At 51.2% G+C, this 25,618-nt stretch overlaps 1 protein-coding gene across 4 annotated transcripts in view; it reads right to left on the bottom strand.

Moving 5' to 3' along the window:
• Tafa1 (TAFA chemokine like family member 1) overlaps positions 1-25,618 on the bottom strand; it is a 358,217-nt gene that overhangs the window by 117,442 nt on the left and 215,157 nt on the right. The gene's annotated exons all lie outside the window — the stretch shown is intronic.

Genomic DNA, 25,618 nt, shown 5'->3' with positions numbered 1-25,618 from the left:
GCGGAGCCTGCCCTTTCCCAGAATTCAGTCTCCATGCTTCTGGTCACTCTGATGTGGGTCTCGTCCCCAGGACTCGTGCTGGCCAGTGCTGCCCAGGTAGAGGTGACTGCCGGCCAAGTCCTGAAGAGCTGGGCATGTTCTCTGGCTGCTGACCCTGAGCCGGCTGGACCTAATAGGCCGTTTCCCTTTAACCTGAGCCAGAATGAGAGGCGTGACCGCCTCCCACCATCTTTCCTGCTGCACCACAAAATGAGGCTGAGTGTTCCTAGAGAGGGGAGGCTGGAGGTCCGAGACTAGGCAGCCATATTGCTCCATGCACAGCCAAAAAGAAGGGCCAGAGGCATGTGTGGAAGAAAGGAGGGGACAAAGAGGCCGAGGAGTTGTGGAGGACCTGCTAGAGCAGGCTGAGTCCAACCCACGGGAGGGAGAGATCCCTCCCTCCAGGAAGCAACATGGATCCATCAGGAGCCTCCGTCCCCAGTCCCCAACCTTCCAGGGGCCACCTCTCAAACTGCCCCAGTGAGGGATGGAGCCTCAGCATGGGTCTTGGTGGGGACAAGCCAAGGCATCGGCCCACACTTGGTCCAACCCTCAGCCCAGATGGCCCAAGGAGATGGGCCAGACTCCAGCAGCTCGGCAGACCACAGGGACATCAGTGCTGGCTAAGCCTGGAGCTTGGGGTTATTGGTTACACAGCAGCAGCAAGGTAGCCACTGAGTCACCGTCACCAGACGTCAGGGGGCGCCACAGGCCTCTCTCTCCAGACAGCCTCTGTGCATGGCCTCCCCAGGCTCTGGAACCAGAAAGCCAAGTCCTGAAGCCCGACTCGATCTTCAGGATCCCTCAGCTCCCGCCCTGTCATCGGTTAGAAGAAAGACCACGAGGATGTTGTCTTTGTGGTGAGGATGACCAGAGAGCAGCGGGCATCTGCAGTGTGTTACCAAGGACGTAGAAGACAGCACAGAATAAAGCCCCCAAGGGCACACGTACGGCTTTCATGAGAGGCCACGCGCTCTTAAGAGAGGCCCAGTACTCACTCGAGTCTGGCAGAGAACAACACCGCCTGCTCCCGGTTCTGGGTCAGAAATCACGCTAAACAGAACCCCCTTCAAGGCAGCCTCTTCCATACTCACGGCAGAGGAGAGCCAAAGGCAATGGCTCTGGAGTCAAACAGGGGTTCCCAGCAGGAGTTTGTCTCCGGAGCCCCGAAAAACACTGACCACCTCAAAAAGTCTCTGTGGAATTATTTAAGTAACATTTAAGGCCTGGCCTCATCCCAGGGTTGTTGGCGACAACCCTGAAGGTTGGTAACCAGGAGCCCAGAACTCCCCAGGGAGAAGAGTCTCAGCTTGAGCTTGGACAGCAAAGATAAACACCCAGCCATTAAGCAAAGTCCAGGCTCCAGGACCTTAAGCCGTGCGCTTGAACGCAGGAGCATCTGATTTGCCAGGAACCAGGATGTGCCTGGGAAACGGAATGGGTGGCATCGGTAGGGGACGTGGTGTCTCGGGCATGCCATGGCGCTCCTTTTGAGGCAGAAGGAGAAGACAGACACACAGAAGAGAATGCGAAGGACCTGGAGTCACACGGGGGTGGGGGGAGAGGCAGGAGACGAGACCCGGAGCACAAGGCGTCACTGTCATCTCAGCAAGCGTCTGGGACTCGGCCAGGGTCCTGGTCCCCTGCTAAGAGCTCTCCTTGCCTGTGACCCTCGACAACCCCGCTGAGTGGGTACTGGGGTCCTCGTGGCAGGATTAGAAGAAGGCCAGGCGCAGGGGAGAGTAAGTGTTTCACCCAAGGGCGGGCAGCGGGCTCAGGGTGGGATAGGCTGCAAGCCCAGGTCACCTGGCCCCAAGGCTCCCTGTCCTAGTGACCCACCACTCAGGCCAGTACATCAGGGAGGAGCAGAAGTGCAGAACCAGTTGGGAGCACCGGGCTGCGATTCAGGAACTGCAAAGAAAGTCCACGCAGCAAAGCCTGGCCAAGCGATAGCGGGGGGCGTGTTTTTGTAAATAAAACTTCCACGTGGCCAGCAACGTGGTGGGACGTTATTCCCTTCTAAGGGATTTTTGTTTGGGCAAATAATTCAAAGACAAATGCCTGTTCACTCTGACTATTGATATCGACGATCGTTTATCCAGCAACTTGTAGCATCAATGGGGATTTTTGTGACAAACGGACTCTGTGACCTGCCAGATCTGGGAGATGATCAAACGTACCCTGTGATGCTGTCACGTGTGAGTGTGTGCGTATAAACACACGCCTTGCACTGTGTAGGATGTGTTAAACAGCATTCATCGGTGCCTTCACCCCCTGAGTGTGGCTGGAGGAGGTGGGTTCCTCTGGGGGTTATATTTTGTCCTTGGTGCGCTGAGCTCTCTCTCTTCTTCCTGGAGCGATTTCCCAGCTGCTGCCCTCATCCACCCGCTTCCACCGTGACGTTCTACCTCACCTCGGGCCTCAAAGAAGAGAGTCGGCCGACCCTGGACTCAGACCTCTGAACCCAAGAGCTCCCAAATAAAAATTCCCTCCTCAAAATCGTTCTTGTCGGGTCTTTCGGTTACAGCAGCAAAAGAGCTGAGTAAAGCAGGTATCCTCCAACTAAAAGAAAACGACCCCAGTGTGCCCATCACCACTGGAATGACCTGGACTTTCAGTCCCTCGGCACCTAGAGCCAGTTCTGATTCTGCTGTGTTAAAACCGAGGCATGGAATTCTTTACGAGACCATGCATGCAATCCAGCACACAGAGAATCATGGAAAACCTGTGAGGGGAAGCCCAGACACCGGGGAACAAAGTGCTCACTCAGGGGGAAGCCCCTCACTCTCCGTTTGTAAAGAATAGGTGATGCCTTCTGCTATCCAAGCTCTACCAGCCTATGCACAGAAGAAGAGCTCAAGCCAGGCCCCCTTAAAATGGGAAGCTCCGTAACTAGAACCTTCCTTAATGCAATTTCTTCCCTGTGAAGCCTGGTGAGAGCTGGCACGGCCACACAACACAGCTCCGAGCTCGGCCCCTGCTCTGCTACGGAGGTGCACCCACACGGGTTGGGCATCTCCCCCCTGAGATGCGGGGGGCCAGCCATGTTGGAGTCCAGATGCTGCCGCATTCCCTGGTGAGTCACCTTAGGGATTATGGAACCCAAACCTAACCACAAACTCATACCAAGTCCCTGAAGGTGATTGTACACAGGACTTTTAAAAAGTTTGTGCAGGAAACAGTTTCATGGTGTGGATTTCGTCACTTGGGGCCTCACATCAGAGCTCTAAGATTGGGGATTTTGAATTTTGGGGATTAGGGATGTTTGACTTGCCTGTGGTTCTGGTCAACTTCTGAATATACGGAGGACTACATCCCTTTGTTCCCTTGAAGTTCGTCTAGTGTGAAGTTAGTTAAAACTCACGAGTTTTAGCTCATAAAATGTGATTTTAGTGGACATGTGACGCCTTGAGGCCAAAGTATTTAAACGGGGGCTCAGTTTTCCAACCTTCTCATTTCCGTCCCTCAGAAGCAGAACAAGATGGTGGGCTCTCCACTGACGCGGTGCTGAGCAGCTCTGTACAGCTGTGTATCTCACTGACCCACGTCAGCAGGAAGCATGAGATGGACGCAGAGACAAGTGCCCAAACCCTGGGATTTCAGAGCCAACCTCCGGCCACAGCACCAGCTGAACTGTGGCACACGCTCTGGCCATACTGGAACCACAGAGGAGCTTGGCTAAGAGCAGGATCCTGGGCTCTGCCCCAGAACTCCTGAGTCAGAGGCTCAGGTGATCTGTAAACCTAGTGAAGCCGGAGAAGTACTCGGAGTCTGTTTAGATTTATACCAGAACTGAGTACTTCTGTGCAGTGTAGACACATCTCAAAGATCACTTTTCCCTGGTCATTTCTAGTTGAGGATCTTCTTTAACATATTCCAAAGCTGTCTGACAGATCTGGCAAGTGCAACAAAGAGATAACTGAAATATACCATGTCAGAACCGTGTCAACCCACGTGTGCTAACACGACTCAACCTATGAGCCTCTTCAGTACGATTTCCTGCCCAGTATTCTCATTTGGTCAGCAGTGTTGTGGAAATCATTATGAGTTTTTATTGTACATTTATGTAAGGTTCTCTTAAGTTACCCAAGACACTGATGTTTTGTTTTTTCTCAAAGCCCTGTTGGTGACTGCATCTGGTTCACTGACCTGCTACCTGGGGGATCTGACATTGTGATGTACCCTACCCAGGGCATACCATAAAGACACAGCTCATCATTAAAAAGACTCTCGCCAAATAGAAGAAGAGAAATCCATTCCAACAAAATAGCAGGCAACCACATAGTTTATAGGAAACACCAGGGAACAGGCCAACATCACGCCTCCAAAGCTCAAACTCCCCAATACCCGGACACAGAGATACTGGGGTGGCTGAAGTCCGGAGAAAAAAATTCAAAAAGTTGACTGTTAAGATGATCAATGAGTTAAAAGGAAAACTAAGGAACGAACCAAGGAAGACAATTCAGGGTCTAAAAGAGTAATTCAAGAGGAGGAGATAGAGACTCTTAAAAAGGATCCAACGAATATCCTGAAAATGAAAAACTCAAAAATCAAACACAAGTTCAGCAGGAAGTCTCACCTGCAGACAAGACAGAGCACAAGAGAGCACCAAAGGCTGGGGACCAGAAGGCTGGTTCCTAACATTCAGAGAGTCACAAGAGAAACAAGAAGAGAGACTATGAACGAAACATGTCAGAGCCCTGGGACAGCATTCACTGAGGTTCAGTTAAAGATTCAGATCAAGGCTAAATCTAGGATCCATAGGCCTTGAGGAATGGGGAGAGGTATAGGCTAAGGGCCCAGAAAACGTTTTCAGTGATTATCGCAGAACAGTTCCCTAATCTTGTGAATGAGACAGATATGAAGGTGCTGGAGGCACTTAGAAATCCAAGTAGATAGGACCAGAAAAGACCGAGATTCTCAATGAAATAAGTACCTTAAAAGCTGCAAAAGAGAAGCGCCATGTCACTTACACAGATAGACAGCAGATTTCTCAACAGAAACGCCAATGGCCCAGAGGGCATGGAATATGTATTTCAGGCCCTAAACGTAAAGAAGGGCCAACCTAGAAAACTATGCACAGCAAAGCTCTCATGCAGAATCAAAGACAAACAAAAACACTGAAGATAAGCACAAGCTAAAAGGATTCAGGATTGCTGTGCCTGCCCTACATAAGATACTTAATGGACCTCCATCCACAGAAGAGAAAGATAGGAATGACCAGGGCAGCAATGTGAAGAATAGGAGGGATCATTAGATAAAATTGGGGGGAAATTAAAGTTTTCTTAGAATCAAATGAAAACTAAAACAAAAAATACCAGTATTTATGGGATATAGTGAAGGCAGTTATCAGACAGAAGTTCAAAGATATGAATGTCTACATAAAAAAAAGATCTCAAATAAATGATTTAGTGATGCATCTTAACATCTTAGAAAAAAAAGAGCAAGCTAATCCTAAAATTAGTAAAAGAAAAGAAGTAACCAAGATCACAGCTAAAATTAATGAAATAGAGAATAAAAAATAATGCAAAGAATCAACAAAACAAAGTTATTCATTTGAAAAAAAAAACAAGATTGACAAACTCTTAACCAAACTAATTAAAAGAAAAGAGAGGAGCTAAGTGAATGAAGTTAGAGGAAAAAAAGGGGGATATTACAATAGACACCACCACTAAAATCCAAGAGTCATGACAGCCTATTTTGAAAACCTACTTTACAATAAATTGGAAAATCTAAAATAAGTAGATAAATATATAGACATACAAGCTACCAAAAGGAACCAAGAGGATTTAGAAAACCTAAAGAAACAAATAACAAGCAATGAGCTGAAGAAGTAGCAAAATCCCTCTCAAACAGAAAAGCATAGAAACAGATGGGTTCACAGCTGGATTCTACCCGATATTTAAAGAAATAGCACTGATACTCCTTAAATTATTCCATGAAATAGGAAGGGAGGGAATGCTTCCAACCCATTCCATTCCAGGAAGCCAGTGTCACCTCAGGATACCAAAACCTGATGAGGACACATCAAAAAAACAAAATTATAGACTAACATCCTCGATGAATATAGTTGTAAAAGTCATCAGTAAAATACTTGCCAATTAAATTCAACCACACATTAAAAAGTTCACACATCGTGACCAAGTTGGTTTCACCCCAGGGATGCAAGGATGGTTCAACCTTCTCAAACAAACAGAAGGTACCACATAAACAGAATCAAGGACAAAAAGCACATGGTCATCTCAATAGAAGCAGAAAAAGCCTTCACGGGCCCCTTCATAATAAAACCACCGAAGAATGTAGGGATAGAAGAAACTTGCTCATCATAATAAAGCCAATATAGGACAAATCCTAAGTCATTACCATATTAAATGGGAAAAAGTGAAATTATTTCTTCAAAAATCAGTAACAAGGCAAGGGTGTGCACTCTCACCATTCCTTTTCAATACAGTACTTGAAAATGCAGCCAAAGCAACTAAGCAAGAAAAGTAAATAAAAGGGATGCGATTAAGAAAGGAAGAAAGCAAATTATCCCTATTTGCAGATGACATGGACCTATACTTAGAATACCCTAAAGATTCTGCAAGAACACCTCTAGAACTGACAGATTCAGCAAAGTAGCAAGTTGTAAAATCATCATGACAAAAACCCAACAGCTTTTCTGTTCACCCATAATGAATCAGCTGAAAAAAAAAATCAGAAAAACAATTTCAATCCCAAGAGCCCCCAAATAAGCAAATAGAAACATAGGAATAAACCTAACCAAGAAGGTGAAAGGCTTCTACAGTTAAAATTATAGAACACTGGGCTGGGGATGTGGCTCAAGCGGTAGCGCGCTCACCTGGCATGCACGGGGCGCTGGGTTCGATCCTCAGCACCACACAAAGATAAAATAAAGATGTTGTGTCCAACAAAAAATAAATATTAAAAAATTCTCTCTCTCTCTAAAAAAAATTATAGAACATTGAAGGAATAAACTGAAAAAGACACTAGGAAATGGAAAGACCTCCTATGTTTATGGATAAACAGAATTAATATTATTTAAACAGCCATATTGCCCAAAGTGATCTACAGATTCAATGTAACCCCCATCAAAATACCCATGATCTTCTTCACAGAACTTGAAAGAACAACTGTAAAACTTATACAGAGAAACAAATAGCCAAAGCCATCGTGAGCAAAAAGAATAATGCTGGAGGCATCATGGGACCCAGTTTCAAATCATACTGTGAAGCCACACTAACAGAAGCAGCACAGAACTGGCCCCAAAACAGACATGTACACCAATGGGTTGGTCAGAAGACAGAACCCACGACTGTAGTCAACTGACCCTCGACAAAGGTGCCCAAAGCGTCCATGGGAGAAGACAGCCTTTTAAGCAAGTGGCACGGGGAAAACTGGATATGAGTGTAAAGGAATGGAACTAAATCCCTGTCACCCTGTACAGAATTCAACTCAAAATGGATCAGATACCTGGGAAGTAGATCAGATACTATTCACCTGCTAGAAGAAAAACCACAGGGGAAACACTTCAACACCTAGGTGCAGGCAACAACTTCAACAGGATTCCCGTAGCCCAGGAAATAACAGCTAGGATCCGTAAGTGGGTGATGCCTGTTGTAGTCATCTTTATTCCACTGCAGTGAAAGGACCCCACCTGCACAGGGGGAAAGGCCTGTTTAGGGACTCACAGTTCCAGAGGTCTCAGTCCATGGGCAGGAAGCTCCTTCCTCTAGGATTGAGGTAAGATAGGACATGATGGAAAAGAGTGTGGCAGAGGAAACCAGCCACATGACGATCAGGAAGCAGAGAAAGAGAGGGAGAGAGACCCACTCTCCAGATGCACATATATACCCCACGGCCACACCCAGCGAACCACTTCCTCCAGCCACACCTCACCTGCCTCCAGCTAACTCCATCAGGGATCAACCCACTGGTGAGGTTGAGGCTATAACCGATCATTTCTCTTCCAAAGCTTCTTGCATCGTCTCACCTGTGAGCTTTTGGGAGACGACACATCCAAACCACAAAGTACCGAATTAGAAGGCTTTGGCACAACGGAGGAGCTGCAGAGCGGAGACACGCCCCGCAGACTGGTACAAGATCTTTGCCAGCCACTCCTCCAGCAGGGGACTAACATCCAGAAGATACAAAGAACCCCACAAGCTCCATGCCAGAGTGAGAACTACACGGAGATTCCACGTCTCCCCAGTCAGCACGGCCATCTCCACAAACCCGCAGGCGGCGGCTGCTGGGGACGGTGTGGGGAAGGGAACTCCCATACGCCGTGGGTGGGAGTGTGAGTCCGCACAGCCACGCTGCAGATCCAATGCAGGTTCCTCCAGAAACTAAAAACAGAGCTACCATGTGCTCCACCTCAGCACTCCTTGGTGTTCATCCAGGAGCATTGAAGTCGGCGTGCTTCAGAGACGCAGGCATCCCCACGTGCGCCGAGCATCGTTCACCAGAGCCGAGTCACGGAATCAGCCCAGGTTTCCGTCCACAGACGCAGAGGTGACCAAATGTGGTATGTAGGCACAATGGAGTTCCGCTCCGCCGTAAAGAGAGAGGTCAGGTCATTTTCAGGAAAATGGGTAACACTGGGAAGCATCGTGTTCAGGGAGATAAGCCAGAGACAGGCAAGTGTGGTATGATTTCGGTCACACGTTAAGCTAGTGGGAGGAGAAGGAGACTAACCTGTGGTGGGGGTAGAAGGGAGACCAACAGGGTGACACAGAGGCCCAGGGGGTGGTAAGAGAGCCGGCAGAGTTCCCGGGCTGTGAAACTCACCCAGTATGGCTGTGTCTAGTCACCAGTGGTTCACAACGAAGCCCTCCACCTGCACGATTAACTCGCACCAATAAAAAGCACTCTTGAAGGTGTATCCATGTTTTCCCACTGGGTAGGACGTGCTTGTTTAGGAAGACTGAGCAGAATTCCAATGTGTGTGTGTGCCATTTCCTTACTCATTCATCAGCGGGATTTCCAGTGGATCCCACCTGCTGGTCACTGTGGACAATGCCATGAAGATTCCGCTCTGCGGCACTGATCTCGTGTCTTTGGATGTGCACGCAGAAGTGGGGTTGCTGGACCATGTTGCAGGTCTAGCTTTGACACCTTGAGGAACTCCCATACTGATCTCCATAACAGCTCTCTAATTGACAGTCCCAGCGACGGGAAGCCAGAGGGAGAAGGAGGGTGGCAGAGGTCTAGTCCATGTGCACAGGGCCCTATGTGCTCAGGCCTGTGGCCAGGCAGAAGCCATGGCGGAAGGGTATGGTGGGAGAGAGCTACCCCACTGGAGACATAGGAACCAGTGAAGAGGAGGGGGACAGATAGTTCCCAAGGCCATCCTCCCACCCCTGCCCTGTGAGCTGCTTCCTGCAGCTAGGCCCTGCCTGCCCCCAGGTGACCACCCAGCCGTCCTTTCAAACTGTGACGACACCAAATGGATCAGTCCAGTGACGAAGCCGAGCTCCCGTGGTCCACTCTTGTCACCTCTGAACACGACTCCGTTGCCTAACGCATGAGCTTCGCACTCGATAGTGTGTTTAGCCAGCTTGAGTTGGGGGTTCTGCCATTGTTCAACTCATCCAAAAGCGATTCTCATTTCAACCCAGAGCCAGGCGAATTAACTCGTGTGTACAGTTCTGAATTAACGAGGCAGGAGAAACCTGCCCTCTTCATCAACGTGGCACTTCAGAGGGGACTCAGACACGGCCACAGGCCATCTGCCACTGTCCTGTTTCCAACCGTCCCCATAGGAAGCTCTCCCGGAGCCACGGGGCCAGCCAGCAGCCGGGGCTGAGAACATGAGCCTGGAGTTTGCAGAGGCTGTGGGGGGAACTGCAGCCTCTGTGCTTCAGAGCCAGCCCCAAGGGGTTGTTGGGCACACCACAGCTCCTCCTGTGACAGAACCTATGCACACGGCCATGTAGCACAGGGAGGCGGACACACTGTGGAAGCCAAGGCACCGAGAATGACGGTTCCTCATTGACCGAAAGCAGGGCTGTGCTCCATCCTCCGGGGAAACCCGAGAGACGTGGCTCAGGGCACGGAGAGCATCACGGTGCCTGGGGGTGTCCGGAGGTTCTTTTTCCACTTTGCTACAGCTTGGCGCCAGCCGCCATTTGGATTCCGTCTGCCTTCTTGGTTTCGTTTGCTACGTTCTGTCAGCTGTCTTGCTGTGCCTCCAGCCACACTTCCTTCTCGGTGTCTCCTACCATGAAGTTCTGATTTCTGGCCTGATTTCATCCGTTTCTGCTCTTCACAGATGCAAGCACACATTCACGACCCGGGAAAGGTTCATTCTCTGATACGAATAAAATGTGAAGCCTGTATAGAAACCAGTGTTCCCTGTGAGTTGATGCTCAGGCAAAGCGAATTCCAAGGTAAACTGCACCATAAAAGCAAACGTGCCACGTGCCTGTGCCTCCCGGGAGCCTGCGGGCTCCCGCGAGTTCCTGGGAGAAGCCGTAAACGAGCTGCAATAATCTGCCGAGGTTGAAAGGTTTGTCGGTGCTTCTCCGAAGACGGCCGGAATGCTTACAGTGGCTTCCCGGCCCATCAGACACTCTCCCCGGCAATTTCAGCTCAAGGGGCTCCAAAAACTGTGTAATAGCTACTTTCCCCAAACACAAATCTGAAACTAAATAGGATCATCAAGAGGAAGAGACTGTCCTCCTAAGACTGGGGCAGCCATCGCCGCGTTCAATAAAAATAGCATCTCACCCGACATCAAAAGCAATTTTATGAAATTGGTAATTTCAGCACTCTCCGCAGCCCTGAGCCGAGCTCAGAATCCCCGCTGATCGCCAACCCGCTGACTCATGAGAGGAAGCGCTTAGGAAGGGCAGGAGCCAAGGCTGCCTCTCCAGTTGGCAAGATGAGGAAAGTGAGACCGTCAGCCCCAGAAGGTGGGCCCTTTAGACCTACAGATTCACGGGCCAATGCCAACCAAGAGGAGCCAGCGTGGATGTGCCACGGAGGGGGCCCTATGTGACCCATCCGTCCCAGTGCCAGATGCCTCCTTCAGGACCTGCCTTTCGTCATCGTCATTCCCAAGGGTTTGGAGTGGTTTGGAGATGACGGAGCCTGACGGTGGGATCAGGCAGCTCTGAGCCTTGGTGTCAGCCACTTGAGAACCTTCGGTGGGGCCTACAGTGCTATCCTTGGGGAGGGTGGAGGTTTTCCGGCATTCTGGTTCATCGTGCACAGGTGGCAAGGAACCGTGCCCAGGGCAGTAGAAAGACTCCGCCAGCAAGCCTGTGATGTTAGTGTCGGTGCCTCCACTTCACCAGTGGGAGCACCGAAGCCAAGGGTCAGTCAGCCTGTCCACCACGTTAGCATGTCCACGCCCCAGGTAGCATCAGACAGTGCTTGGACGCTTGTGGGTCTCACTTGACACCTACGCTTCAGCCCTGGTGCCTCTCGTTGGCCGTGTAGCCATTTTAGTTTCAAGCTTTTGTAAAATTCATGTTTATTAAGCTTATCAATGACAGGCACGAAAATTCTTGACATAATCTCCCCCTTAGTGTCCAGTACATCTGGGGGAGACAGCAGTCTGGCAGCGGAAATGGAGACCCCAACGTGGAACCCCACATTTGAAGTAAGATGTCCAGACTCTGAGCACCTCTCAGATACCTGGTGATCTCCTTCCCAGAGCGGTGACGATGAACAGGGATAATGGGCAGGTCTCCCCGGCATCGTGTCCATCCCATAATAAGGGCCCTCGGAGTCCTTGCTGCACTCCCCCCTCCATGGTCACTGCACTTCATGGTGGCAGAGTGGATTCTGGGAGTGCAGTGACCAAAGGGGGCTGAGACCAGGCAGGGTCAGGCAGGGCACCAAGGACATGTTAGAAAGGGGCCTCTCAGGTACGCGTGCTCGAGCCTGGACAGAAAGCTCTGGGCAGGACGGCAGGATGATGGAGCCCCACCACTGCCCCGTGGCTTGCCTTCCACACCCATCCCTCCCCGACGGGCTTCACTTCCAAAGCTGATGGCCAGTGGCTCCGACGAGAGGCTGCAGTGCACAGGGCCATCTGAAATAGCTGCACGCGTGGTGGAGTGTCCCAGGTGAGGCTGGGGACACTCCAAGGTCCTTTAATCCTCCAAAAGCATCAGTGGAAAGGGTCACCCACGTCCTCTGTGGTCAGTCTGAAAATCCCAATCCCTGGTTTGTCACATGAAAATAGGAAAACGGAGGGCTTCAGGATCACAGCAGAATCCCGCAGTCCTGCTGCTGTTTTCCTTGAAGTGCTAACGCGTGGACTCCCCCTGCCGTGACTCGCTCCGAGTCCATTTCAGAGAAGCTCCGTAGGTGGAGGAGGCCCAGCGGTGCCCTCTCTCTGCCCGCAGGGAGCCTCGTGCTCTGGGTCACCACCAACTAGGTGGGTGGCGTGAGGCGGATTCTCCAAGTGGCAGCTGCGTCACACCAGTCCGGGGCTTGGGCGCGCCTCTCGGATCCTCAGCGAGCCCCGAGAGCGAACGCCTGGGAGCCGTTGCCAGGAACAGGACCCCAGGTCATCCCTGCTGTCCATGTCGCCGTCCCTCGGGGCATTCACAGCTTGGCCCTGAGCTCATCCTGGGCCGTGAGACTAAGCAAAGAACGTGGAGAGGGGTGAGTTGGCTTGCCCCGCTGCACAGCCAGAATGGGAACACGACGTGTGCACAATCACTAGTGAGCGTGCTGAGCGCCATCGCTGGCGTAGACACCCACAGGGGGCACTGAAGCGGATCACCAACTGCATTGCCACGGCCACCCTGAGAAGTCCACGTCCTGCATCATCCTGGACTCACAGGAGAGAGAGAGGAGTGGGACGACGCGCCCCGGGGGCACCCAGTCGGTGCTCCTCAGCCCACGTGGCTCCTGACCCGCCCCTGAGCACGGTGCTGAGCAGGGAGAGGGGATGTGCACTCAGCCTCCTCCCAAGCTCACCGCACAGAGTCCGGCGCCCCCCAGCAGTTGTCATGGGGTCAGGACTCCGACCAGACGGCTCTGCCCTGAGGACTCCCGAGCCTGGACTTGGTGAGTGGTTAAGTGCAGACACCCACACACCCGTGACTCAGTCGGCTGGAGCAGCCCGGCCCTGGTAGCTCCCTGCTGGAGGGAAATAATTCCACAGATCACAACAGCATCCCACGAGGCTACTCCGCGAGGTCGAGAGAGGCAAAGACGGGCCCCTTCCCATCTCCTCAGGTCCAAGTGCAGTCAAGAACAAGGACGTGGCCGGGCCGTTACGTGGCCAGCCTCCTCGCCCTGGCTGAGGAGCGGGGCTGGTCCACTGGCCACACTGCCCTCTTGGACTCATGAAGGCTGCAAACCCCACTCAGGGATCGCTGCTGCTGATCCAACCCAGAGAAACCTTGACCTTCCCAAGTGGCCTGCCCAGCCAATCCCAAGGCCAGTCCCTCCTGTGGGTCCCAAGGTCCCCAACAAGACTGCCCCTCTGGCGCACACCAAGAAACCCACTGATTGCCACTGTGTTCCTGATATTCTGACACAGAGTTCTCAAATCTATCTTTTATTGTGGGAACTGTTTAGTTGTTTAGATTACCACCTACCATCTACAGCTGGCCTTCCTAAAAGAACTTGCATTTATCAGCAGATTAAGATTGACATGGTGGAGGGGGCCCTCTGCCGTTCTTGGTCACTCTGGTCTAGCTACACCTTGGTCATGAGCTGGCACTGCTACAAAGAGACCTGGGCTTCGGGAACCCCGGAGCACCCGCCATGTGGAGGTGTGGGAGGCTCCCTGAAGAAAACAGAAAATAAAGTGGGAAAGCTCATGATTGCCGATAAGAGCCCTGCATGGGTCCTGGGGCTTGGAAGGGGGGTGCCCTTCCTCTGGCCCCTCTGAGGGAACTTACTCCTGACTACAACCTGGCTTCCCTGACCCAGAACACATGACAGGGGACATGCAGGACGAGGGCTCCCAGCCATCTTGTGCAAACACACTTGGTGGCACTTGGAAGACAGGGTCCACACCGTGCTGCCTCTGAGCACCACTTTTTAAGCAATGAGTTCCAGCCGGCGGGTACTGGAACACACCAACACCCTTATCACTGTGCTGGGCACAGCCTCGGGCACTTGACCCCTGAAAAATCCCGATTTAAAAAAACTAATACATTTATTTATTCTAATTAGGTATATATGGCAACAGAATGAGTTTTGATTCATGGTGCACAACTGCAGCACAACCTCTCATTTCTCTGGTGGTACACAATATAGCATACACCACATGTGTCGTCACACGTGTACCTAGGGTGATGACGTCCATCTCATTCCACCAACTTTCCTGCCCTCACGGCCCCTCCTCTCCCTCCTCTCTGCCCTATTAAAGCTCCTCCATTATGTATCAGCATCCACTTATCAGAGAGAACATTCTTTGGCCTTTGGATTTGGGGGATAGGCTTACTTCGCTTAGCATTCACTTACTGCAAATGCCATGGTTTTGTTCCCTTTTAATGCTGAGTAATACTCCATTGTGTATAAGTACCACCGTTTCTTTATCCATTCATCTACTGAAGGGCATCTAGGTTGGTTCCACAGTTTAGCCATTGTGAATTGAGCTGCTGTAAACACTGATGTGGCTGTGTCCCTGTAGTGTGCTGTTTTTAAGTCCTTTGGGTATAGACCAAGGACAGGGTCAGCTGGGTCAAATGGTGGTTCCATTCCCAGTTTTCCAAGGAATCTCCATCCTGCTTTCCATATTGGCCGCACCACTTTGCAGTCCCACCAGCAGTGTGTGAGTGTGCCTTTTCCCCACATCCTCACCAACGCTTATTGTTGTTTGTCTTCTTGATGGAAAAATCCTAATTGTGATCACTAGGCCAGCGTGATCTCGTCACACACATAGGACGGCCAATTCAATTCGTCTGGCCAGGGAGCTGCTGACCTGGGTGGCCTCGAGACGCTGCTGCTTCCTCTCCCTGAGCAGCTCGGGGTTCCGTCTGGTTCCTAATGCCAGACCAGTGGTTCTCAGCACTGTGTTGCCTCTTCCTTGCTGATGGCTCACCTGCTCCCTGCTTCTGGCCACTTCTCCTGTTCGTTCCAGTGAACACAGCACAGCAGGGTGGACTTGAGGTGGCCCTGATGTAACCACCGTTGGCCACAGAAACCCTGGGTCAGCTGGTCTGCAGGGGAGGGGCTTCTCCAGGGGCGTGTTCAGCTGGATGGAGGAGGGTACACGGCCCTGGCCATGCCGAAGCCCTCACTGAAGAGGAGGGGACGCTCGGCTAGGTCCACCAGGATGTTTGACGTGGCTCCTCTCCCCAGTAGCTGTGACTCTGGACCGCAGCTGGCCCACAACGGGCAGGAGGGTCTGTGCTGTGTGGGGAGGACCTGGTCCACAACTATAGGACCGTGGTCGGGCGACAGAGGTGATCTCTCCATGAAGTTGACACAGCCACCCTGACGTCATAAGACGGTGGGTTTCATGGACGCCATGACTGTCTCCTAGAGAGAAGTGTGTTTCTGAGGGCGGGGGGGGGTGGACGTGAGGGGAAAACAAGCAAATCTTACCAAAGCACTAACTGGACGTGCAGACGGGGCTTCTGCACTGTGGAGGCCTGCAGGAGCACCTGTCAGTACTGCTTGTATTAAAATAGTCATTATGGAGTTTGCAGCAAAACGTCTATGTTTTCCATGGAGATCCAGAACACATGGTCACAGACAGTTTGCACTTACACAGATGATTGTAACCTATGGCTGCAGACGGGTGTAACTAGAAAATTAGCCTTGTCTGCCATTAGGCCCAGTTGTTTGGAATAAAATCCAGCTATGTAAACTTATAAAGTGCTCTTTAAGGCTCTGGAATGAATAATCCTTGCAGACACATGGGTATGGAAGACCTCTGCCTTTGGGAATGGGTGTGGCTGAAATGCATGAGAACCAATTTTAACATGGAAATGTATGTCCACACAGAGAGAGAAGAAAGTGACTATTCACATTCAGGAAACCGTAGAGGTCAAAACTGGCTTTTCCTTCAACATGGCTGAGAAGGGTGCTCCAGTTCAGCTGCAGGCTGGGGTGGGCTGACAGAGGGCAGAAGGCAAGGTGGGTGCGGTCCTGGGGACACCGTGAGGAGGGTGGCGGGACTCCGACCTGGCTCCCTGTTCATCAAATGCTGCTGAGGGCCTGGCATCCTGTACAGTTTTGGCTGACCATTATGCACCATTCATACCTAAGGATTCTTAGACAACCCAAAGCAATGGAATATCTTGAGTACTTGCTTCTTGTATTTTAAAATTTTTATTCACTTATTTATTAATGTGCTTTATTTCCTTCTTTCATTTTCAAGGGAAATGCTGGTTTAAAGCACCCTGAAGGAGATGTTCATCCTAATAGCTGAGAAACCGAACACTTGTGCACCAGAAAAACACCTGCTGCGTCTCACTCTTCCCTGTGGTTATGCCCGTCCATCCTGAGTATGACCAAGTGACAACAGCAGTAGCAGACATGTCACTGGGATTTCCCATGGGTCAGCTCAGGCTCTGCTCGATTCTGCGCATCTGTCCACGTGGACCACACAACAGTCCTATGACGTGGGCCACACTCACCTCGGACAGACAAAAAAGGAGACTCAAAAGTCAAGACAGTCTGGTCCACTTGCCTTCAGAACACGGCTGGAGGAGGCAGATACCAGATCTGGCTCTGGAGCCACAAGGCACTACAGCCAGTGTGGCCCTGGAGTAGAAGTGGATTTCACTACTGTGGACACCTACAGGAGCCAGTGTCCTGCAGCTCCTCCTGTCTCCTGGGAACAGGACCTCACCTTCTGTACTGTGAGACCTACAGAGCCAGTGTCCTCCAGCTCCTCCTGTCCCTTGGGAACAGGGACCTCACCTTCTGTACTGTGGACACCTACAGGAGCCAGCCTCCTCCAGCTCCTCCTGTCCCCTGGGAACAGGGACCTCACCTTCTGTACTGTGGACACCTACAGGAGCCAGTGTCCTGCAGCTCCTCCTGTCCCCTGGGAACAGGGACCTCACCTTCTGTACTGTGGAGACCTACAGAGCCAGCCTCCTCCAGCTCCTCCTGTCCCCCGGGAACAGGACCTCACCTTCTGTACTGTGGAGACCTACAGGAGCCAACCTCCTCCAGCTCCTCCTGTCCCCTGGGAACAGGGACCCTACTTTGTAACACTCTGGCTGGGGGAAATGAGCAGGAGCACCTTGTGCACCCCTGAGAACCAGCCTGCTCTCATGCACACTCCTTCTCTGCTCCAGAACCTGCCCCGTAGTGACACCTGACCTTCTAGATGAATATTAGGAAAAGTCTTTGGATCATGGCTTTTATCAGATAAATGGGAACAGGGAGGTGAGCAGAAATCTTCACAGTGCAAACGGAGATGGGGACAGGCAGTGGCAGGGGACTCCCTCTGGTCCTTGGGCAGGAGAGTGGGAGGCGGTCTCCTGGAGCCCACGTTTTAGGGTCCCACAGCAGAAGGGGAACCAGCCGGCCTCCCCAGCAGGACTGGACTCCCCTCCTGGCACCTCCCCATCCCATCAGTGCGTCACGTTGGCAGACTCAGGTGATGCCTCAGACAGCCCCCGCTGGAGCCGAGCAGGGGAGGGTGACGTGGGTTCAGAGCATGGAGACCCAGGCCCACCCCTCCACCCACCAGCTCCAGCCAGACCTCGGCACTGGCCCTACCTTAAACTGCACATAGCCTTAAGGAAACAGGAATGCTATTTCAGTCTTCACTCATGTGACTCCCGCACTCTCCCAGGGACCGGCATGCTGCGGGAGGAGGAATGGCTGGATTAAGGTCTCCACTTGATGCCTCCCCAAGGAGGCTGCACGGCTACTTTGTAACAATTGAAGGATCGTGGGGGCTCCGCAGGGGCCTCCGGTAAAACCCTCTCTCAGAAGAAACAGTGTCCCCAGCATTCTCATTACTGCCTCCTGGAAGCAGCAACCATTGTAGTGTTACTAGGAAAATAACCAATTATTTTTATGATAATGAAGAGTTTAAATAGCTCAGTTAGATAAATTAGATCCAAACCACAGCCCCGCTACCTCCTTCCATCTTTGGAATACTCAACTGAAAGCAAAGATTTAAGCCTTTTAATAAGGAAACATCTCTTTTGAACTTTAAAGAAAAAAAAAAGAGAGACTTCTCGTTCTGTTTTGAGGATGATGAGTTAATTTGGGGCTGGGGTTAAGAAAAGTGATTTTCGCCTGAGAGATAAACCCAGAATGAACTGGGTGCGGCCAGACTCCTTGGTGGTGACCGTGGCAGAGACCAGCCGTGTGTGTCCCTGCCACAGGGTCAGGCCGACCTTGAGCAGTAAGCCACTGGGGCAGAGCCTCCTCATCTTGCAGAACGGACGCTCCAGGCTGGGTGCATCCCTGCTTCTGCCCCAGCCCATGCCTACCACCTCCGTCAGGGCTACTGTGACTTCAGACACTGCCACCTGTGCCCGGGGCGGGGGTGGGGGGCAAAAGAGCCTCCAGCTGGGAATGACAGCTTTGGGGGTTTATAGGACTTCACGCCTCGGTCTTGGTGTGACCATTCACTAACTTGTTGAATTTCTTCAACTTCAGCTTTAAAAACCACATGCCGACTAAAGTGGATTCCACAAGCAAAGCTCTATCCAAGATGGAATCTCCTGGTGGGGTTAAACAGGGCCACAGCCATCTCTTGTATGTCCTTAAAGGGGGCCAAAGCTTTGTTCTGGTATTCCCAACAGGACCTACGATTCCTCGGATACCTTCGGAAAGAGATTTATTGAGAAGAAAGCGAGGAGGAGGAGGACCAAGAACAGTCTGTAAAGGAAATGCTGCCTCCTGGGATGTCCGCGTTGGAGAAATGCCTCTACAGGTGGACGGATGTTCACCAGTGCTATGGATCCTGTCCTAGCTACGGATTTAAACGCGGGGCCTGCTTCTCTTATCAGTAGGTGCACTACACAGTGCATCTTTATTGAAGATCATCACTCAACAGGTTCAAACTCCATTAATTCTCAGACAAATAAGCCTCCTTAGGACAGATCACCTTCCGATCTTTTAAGCAATTACAAGGAGAGAACTAGGTTTCCTGTAAGACACATTTCTCAAACAGTTTAAGAAAGGTGTTTATTCTCTCCTGCAATTCCTAATGGAAACTGAAGACCGAGAGCAAATTGACACAGAGGAAGAACATCGTGAGAATTCAGAGCAGGGCAGGGTTAGGTGGGTGAGGTGGACAGTGGGGAGAGCTGGCCGCCATGGGGACGGCGTCGGGACCCTGCAGCCTGGCCTCAGGGTGCCCTGTCTGGCTGCCGTCTCATGCCCCTACAGAGAGTCATCTCCATGACTCTGAAGGTCTCGAAGCCCTCCCTGGAGCACAAAAGACCGAATCATGCTACAAAAGACCGAATCATGCTACAAAAGACGGAATCATGCTGTCCGTGCATATGAATCCATCACAGTCAATCCATTTATCATGTCCAATTATAGCACACCAATAAAAGACTAAAAGTCTTCCAAGGAAAGGTCTGCTGACACTTCCTACTCGTTGGGGTTTAGAGCCTCTCAGTCGCTACGTAACGAGCGGAGGGTGTTCAACCCGCCATCCCTGGTTTTCACATATCAGTCTTGGTTTATTCCAGGTCCCCCTCAAACACCAAATCCAGGGCTCAGGCCCCTTGGGTGAGATGGACTTGCGTTTGCATGTGACCGACCAACATCTCCCTCCTGTTTTCAATCACCTCTGGACCGCTCCTCATACCTCCTCCCACGGCAGTGGCTGTGTCTAGGAATAAGGACAGGGAAGCCGTCTGCACAGGAGCGGGGCCCTCACACCTCGTAGCCTCAGCCTGGGTTGGTTGACGATGAGGATGTGGAACTGGACGTGGAAGGCCGGCCGTGCTTCAGGCCAACCCCACTCCCCAGGGCAGGCCTGGAAGGCAGAGAGGGGGTCGCGTGCTGCCCACCCACCCTGGGCGACACCAGCCTTGGAATAGGAGGTGGGCCACCAGAAGGCCCCGATCACCAGGTGCTGGTGGGCTGCCGTGTGCAGGAGGGTGCAACGCCTCCCCTGCTGGAAGCGGGCTGGCGGCCTGCGAGGTAACCCTAGGACCACCCACTCAGCACACCCTCCCGCCACGCACAGAGGACCAGCCCAGAGGCCAAGCACCCAGGCTCAGAGTGCTCATGGCTCTGTGGAGGCCAGGCCCATGCCGGTCCAGTGTCCGTGGGAAGGGGTTTTCTTGCTCCTCGTGTCCCGTGGCTGACAAATCCCACCCCTCACAGCAAATCAAAGTAGCCACGAAGAACGCTGTGACAGCGGCAGAGCCCAAGAGGCCGCGGGAGAGGGTGGCGCTTGGTCTTCTGGCTCCTCCTGCAGCACTGTCCCTAGTCCCTGGGTACAGGCCCTGTTTCCCGTTTGCACTGGGCTCTGTGACAGCTCGGCTGACCTTGTGATGAGCGAGCAGGCAGCATGCTCCAGGTGCCATGCTGGTTACAAGGGACCCTTCGGTGGCTTCTCCACAGCCCCCTCCTCCTGTCCTTCCTTAGAGGAATCAGCTTATGAGCCCCCTCATTTCTGCTTCCAGCAGCAGGACTCGGGCCTCTCCCTAGTGAGCTTGGGAGTGGCCCGTGAATGTGGCAGTGCTGCCTGAGGCTTCTGCACAGGGGCTCTGGGAGCCCACACAGGGTGCCAGCCTTTTCCTCCTGCTACAGTGACTAGCCAGGCTCTGGGTAGACGCTGGTCTTCAGCCTGGTCCCTGGAGGGAAGGCCACGTGGAGGAAGGCTGCAGTGGACACGTGGCCCAAGTGAGAACCAAGCACTTAGCTGTGGCCAGCAACTGTGAGGGGCTGTTTGTTAAGGCAGCACACCCACGCCTGTGCTCACTAACTCACCCGCTGAAGACATTTCCCATGGGGAAAGGAGCGTGTCAAGTCCCCAGAGATTTAATGTGAAACACGGGACTGGACACACAACGTCCATCCCCACATCCAGAAAAGAGCCACTTCCAAACAGGCCGCCGGGCCCCTCTCCCTCTCTCAGCTCCCAGCGGTCTCTCCATCCCTCTGCCTTCCGCAATAGCCACCACGTTATCCACAGCCCCGTCAACGCGCGTCTGCTCTGTCTTATCTGGAACCAGCTATTTTAGATGCGAAGTTGGCCCAGGTCACTCACATGCCACCCTCACGCAGAAGTGAGTGAAACACAGTCAAGTCGGGTGCGGTGGCACAAGCCTGTAACCCCCGCAGCTCAGAAGGCGGAGGCAGGAGGGTGGCAAGTTCTAAACTAGTCCCAGCAACTGAGCAAGGCAGCACCTCAGTGAGATCCTGTCTCAGAATTAAAAGGTGAATAAATGAATAAATAGATAAATAGAACAGGGATGTGGCTCAGTGGTCCGTCCCCAGTGCCAATAAACACACATACACATACACAGGGGTGTGACAGTCAGAAGTAACAGAGGCAAAGCCTCCTTCCCATCATCAAGTCCTTCCGTAACTGGGCTCTGCCTTCTTTCCCCATATCTTGGAAAAACACAGCAAAGTGACCAAAGCCCTGAATCCAGAGAGGGACAGGTGGCTCCCGGCACTGACTGATTCCACCCACACCCACGAGAGACCTCCTAGGTGCCTGTTGCTGCTGCAGGAACCAGGTCCCCCATACCTGATATGAGGTCCACAAACACAGGTTGAAAGGTGGGACTCCAGCGAATTCACTCTGCAGAGGTCACCTCACACCAACTGCAGGGATCTGGACGCACGCTGTGCCATCTCTGAAGGGAACAGCGAGAAGCAGGATAGAGGAGCCCTGGCCCCTGCGGTCAGCAACCCCGAGGGCAGGGCATTAGGAAAAACCCGAGGCACATTATAAACATATTCAGGGGAACGCTGAGGACTAGGACGGCCTGGAGCAGCACTGGTTAAGAACTAGTCCAGCCTCCTTGACACTGGAGGACACACCCTGAGATCCCGTAGAGCAGGCGAACTTTCCAAACCACTGCATTTTTATTCAGGGGCTCAGCCCTCTTCCAGGAGGGTCTTGCTGGAGGGTGGGCCTCCTCTCCTCCCTCTAGGTATTGCTGAGTTTGTCAACCTCACGACTCCAGGCGTAAAACGCATATGGACGTAAATCACGTGGGCATCTGCCTGGATCAGCTCGCCCCTCAGCTAATCACAGCGGGAAAGGTTAGAGACGTCCTCTCAGGCACGTGCCCCTGGGAGTTACCTGGCTTTGGAAGTAATTAATCACCCTTGTCCAGCGTCCTATGTCCAGAGCTTTCTCTTTCTTCATGCACAATCCCCGTCCCTGCTACCGCACACCTCAGGTGGATTTCGTCCACTGCCCAGAAATTACTGGATATTGTTAAACCCCTTTGTCAACCTTGAGCAAGGCTCACAGACACAGATCTCCGCGTAGGCTCAGCCTTCTCCATCCATGGAAGTCCAAGTGTTAACACGGACGGCATCTGTCCATGTTGACAGAAATTAAATCTCAAAACTCCTGTAAATAATAAAGCAGTCGTAGAAAGATTATTCCTCTGGAGCCGAAGCTACCAGTAAACACGATTTGCATATTGTGCTTACAGCTGTTTCAACACGAGCTGTTTGCGGTGGTTCATTAAAATGATCTGATTTGACAGATTCAAGGAAAGATGAGAGTTTCCACGTAGAGCTTTGTCGGGAAGTTTAGTGAAGTTTGGTTTCAGAGCACAAGAGCGTGAACAGAGCCCTGCGTCTTCAGGAGACGTCCCTGCCGCGTGAGGCTCGCCAGCTCCTCACAGTCCAACGGCTCGCCAGCTCCCGCCCTGCCCGTCCACGCACAGCTCAGGGGGCAGCCGCTCCCACCACGCCCTCAGCTCCAGGTGAGGGACACGAGGCCCCACAGTAGCTGGGCGTGGCGGGATCAAGCCTGCGTCCTTCTGGTCATGGCTTACACACTCCGAGGCTCTCTGCGGGACTCTGAATTTGACGGTCCAGGGAGCTCCCATTGCACCACTGTCCACTCAGGAGTCACACAACCCCCTGCTAAGAGGGATGGACAGAGGGCAGCTGGCTGAGGTATGCTGCCCAAAAAGAAAGCTCCCCACTCCAGAAGCGTCCACCAGGACCCTGGACTAGCGTAGCGGGCTGCTGAACAGCGCTGATGAGGATCATTCTGGAGTCTGTGATTCCTGGGGACCAGCGTCTCTTCTGAGACTTGGACACGGTAGTGAGTGGGTTCAGACTGAGGGAGAGCGGACACCAAGACACTGACCCGACCCAGGGCACAGTGAGCAGAGGCGGCTCACTGAAATGTCCCCATAGGAAGTAAGACAGAATCGTCCCCTAAGATGGGGACATATGACAACAGCCCTCACATCTATGTGGAGAGAGAGAGAGAGAGAGAGAGAGAGAGAGAGAGAGAGAGAGAGAGAGAGAGAGAGAGGAGAAAGGAAGGAAACCACCCCCAGTAGCTCACAACACAACTGGCCCCAAGGACAGCACAGTGGAGGACGGGCCAGAAACAGAATTCAGAAAACTGATGATTAAACTTTTCAATGAACTGCAAGAAGATCTAAGAGATGAACTAAGGAGAACACACAGGAAGTAAAAGAACATTTTAATAAAGAAATAGAGAACCAGAGACAGAACCAAACAGAAATCCTGGAAATGACATACTTGGTAAACCAAATTAAACATTCAGTGGAAATCATCACCAATAGATCAGGCCACTGTGGAGACAGAGCCTCGGGCCTTGGAAACAGCATGTGATCTTGAAAATAAAGCCAACATTAAAGAAAGGATGGTAAAAGACCATGACCAGAAGATTCAAGAAATCTGGGACAACATCAAGAGACCAACTCTAAGAGTCACTGAGATGCATGACGGAACTAAAATACACACTAAAGGAATACAGAACATTTTTAATAAAATGATATCAGAAAATAATTTCGAACTTTAGGAATGAGGGGGAAATCCAAATACGAGAGAGGCACTTAGAACTCCAAATATATATATTTTAAAAAGTTTAAAAAGTATTTTAAAATCCTCTCCAGAAACAGTGTAATTCCAATGCCTCATGATACAGAACAAGGATAGCATTCTAAAAGCCACAAGAGGAAAGCAGAAGTCGTATTTAGGAGTGGTCCAATTAGAATCGTACTGATTTCTCAGCCTGACACAAAACCCATGGGAACCTGGCATAGGATATAGCAAACACTGAAAGACAATGGGTTCCAGCCAAAATTGCCGTGTCCAGCAAAAGTATCATTCAGAACTGAGGATGAGATAAAAACTTCCCACGATAAGCAAAAACTGGATCGATTCATAACAACGAAGGCAGCTCTAAAAACAGATTCAACAAAATATCTCACTCAGAAAGAATGAAAAATGTCAGAGTGCAGCAAAGAGACAAATCTCCCCAGACACAGTTAGAGGAGAAACAAGCCTGGGTTGCTTATCATAAAGACATGAAGACAGCAGAAAGTAAAGATCATCTTCCTAACTCTGAAGACAAATGGTCCACAGTCTCCAGTTAGAAGATTTAGAATGGCCACAGTGGACTAAAAACCGAGAACTGACCAAGCGTGTTGACAAGACTCACCTCGGAGGCAAAGACAGCCCCGGGCTGAAGGTGCAAGACAGGAAAGACAGACAGACCACACAGACGGAGACCAAAGGCCACCCGCAGCGACTCCCCTGTCAGACAACCTGGACTCCCAGCCACAACTGACCTGCAGGGACCCCGAGGCTCACCTCCTTCTGGTTCAGGGAATCATCCAAGGGATGCAATGGCTGCAAATATGTCTGCCCCCAGGGTCCGTGCCCCTGTGTGCCTAAAACAGAGCCCACTCAACAGGAGGGACTGACCACACCTCCGTGCAACAGTCCTGGTGGACTCCACCGCATCTCTCACCAATATCCACACCACCCAGCGATAAACCGAGTAAAGACTCCTTAGAACTAAAAGGTTACATTAGTCAAGTGGACCTAACAAACATGTATGGAATATTGCATCCATCAACACCTGAGTTCACTTTCTTCTCAGCTGCCCACAGAAATCCCTCTAAAATCAACTGTATTTTAGGACAAAATCAAGTCTTAGCAAGTAAAAAAAAAGTAGACATGATTCCTTGCATCTTATCACATCCTCATGGAATGAAATGAGAAATCAGTCACAAGATAAAAACAGAAATAATTTTAGCAAATGGAGGTCAAATAATACACTCTGGAATGAGGAATGGGTCACAGAAATAATCAGAAGAGAAATAAAAATATTGGTAGCAACTAATAAGAACAGAGATACAACATGTCCAATCTCTGGGAGAGTAGGAGGCAACTGTAAGAGGAATGTTTACAGCACTGAGTGCCATGCTAAAAAAAGAAAGGTCCCAAATAAATAATCCACTCTTACACTTCAAGGCCCTAGAAAAGGAAGAACAAACTAGTTTCAAAATCAGTAGAAGACTGAAAATAATTAAGATCAGAGTTGAAATTCAGAATAAGAAAAATACATAGGATCAAAGCAACACAGTGTTGGTTCTTTGAAAAGATATACATAAAATTGGTAATTCTTTAGCCAAACTATCTGGAAGAAATATTAAGAAGACCCCAAACAATGAAATTAGAGAAGAAAAATAAGATATCA

Source organism: Ictidomys tridecemlineatus, chromosome 16, assembly GCF_052094955.1.
Source record: "Ictidomys tridecemlineatus isolate mIctTri1 chromosome 16, mIctTri1.hap1, whole genome shotgun sequence".
NCBI lineage: Eukaryota > Metazoa > Chordata > Mammalia > Rodentia > Sciuridae > Ictidomys > Ictidomys tridecemlineatus.
Note: the sequence above shows the minus strand (reverse complement) of the source record. Positions and strands in the feature narration are given on the sequence as shown.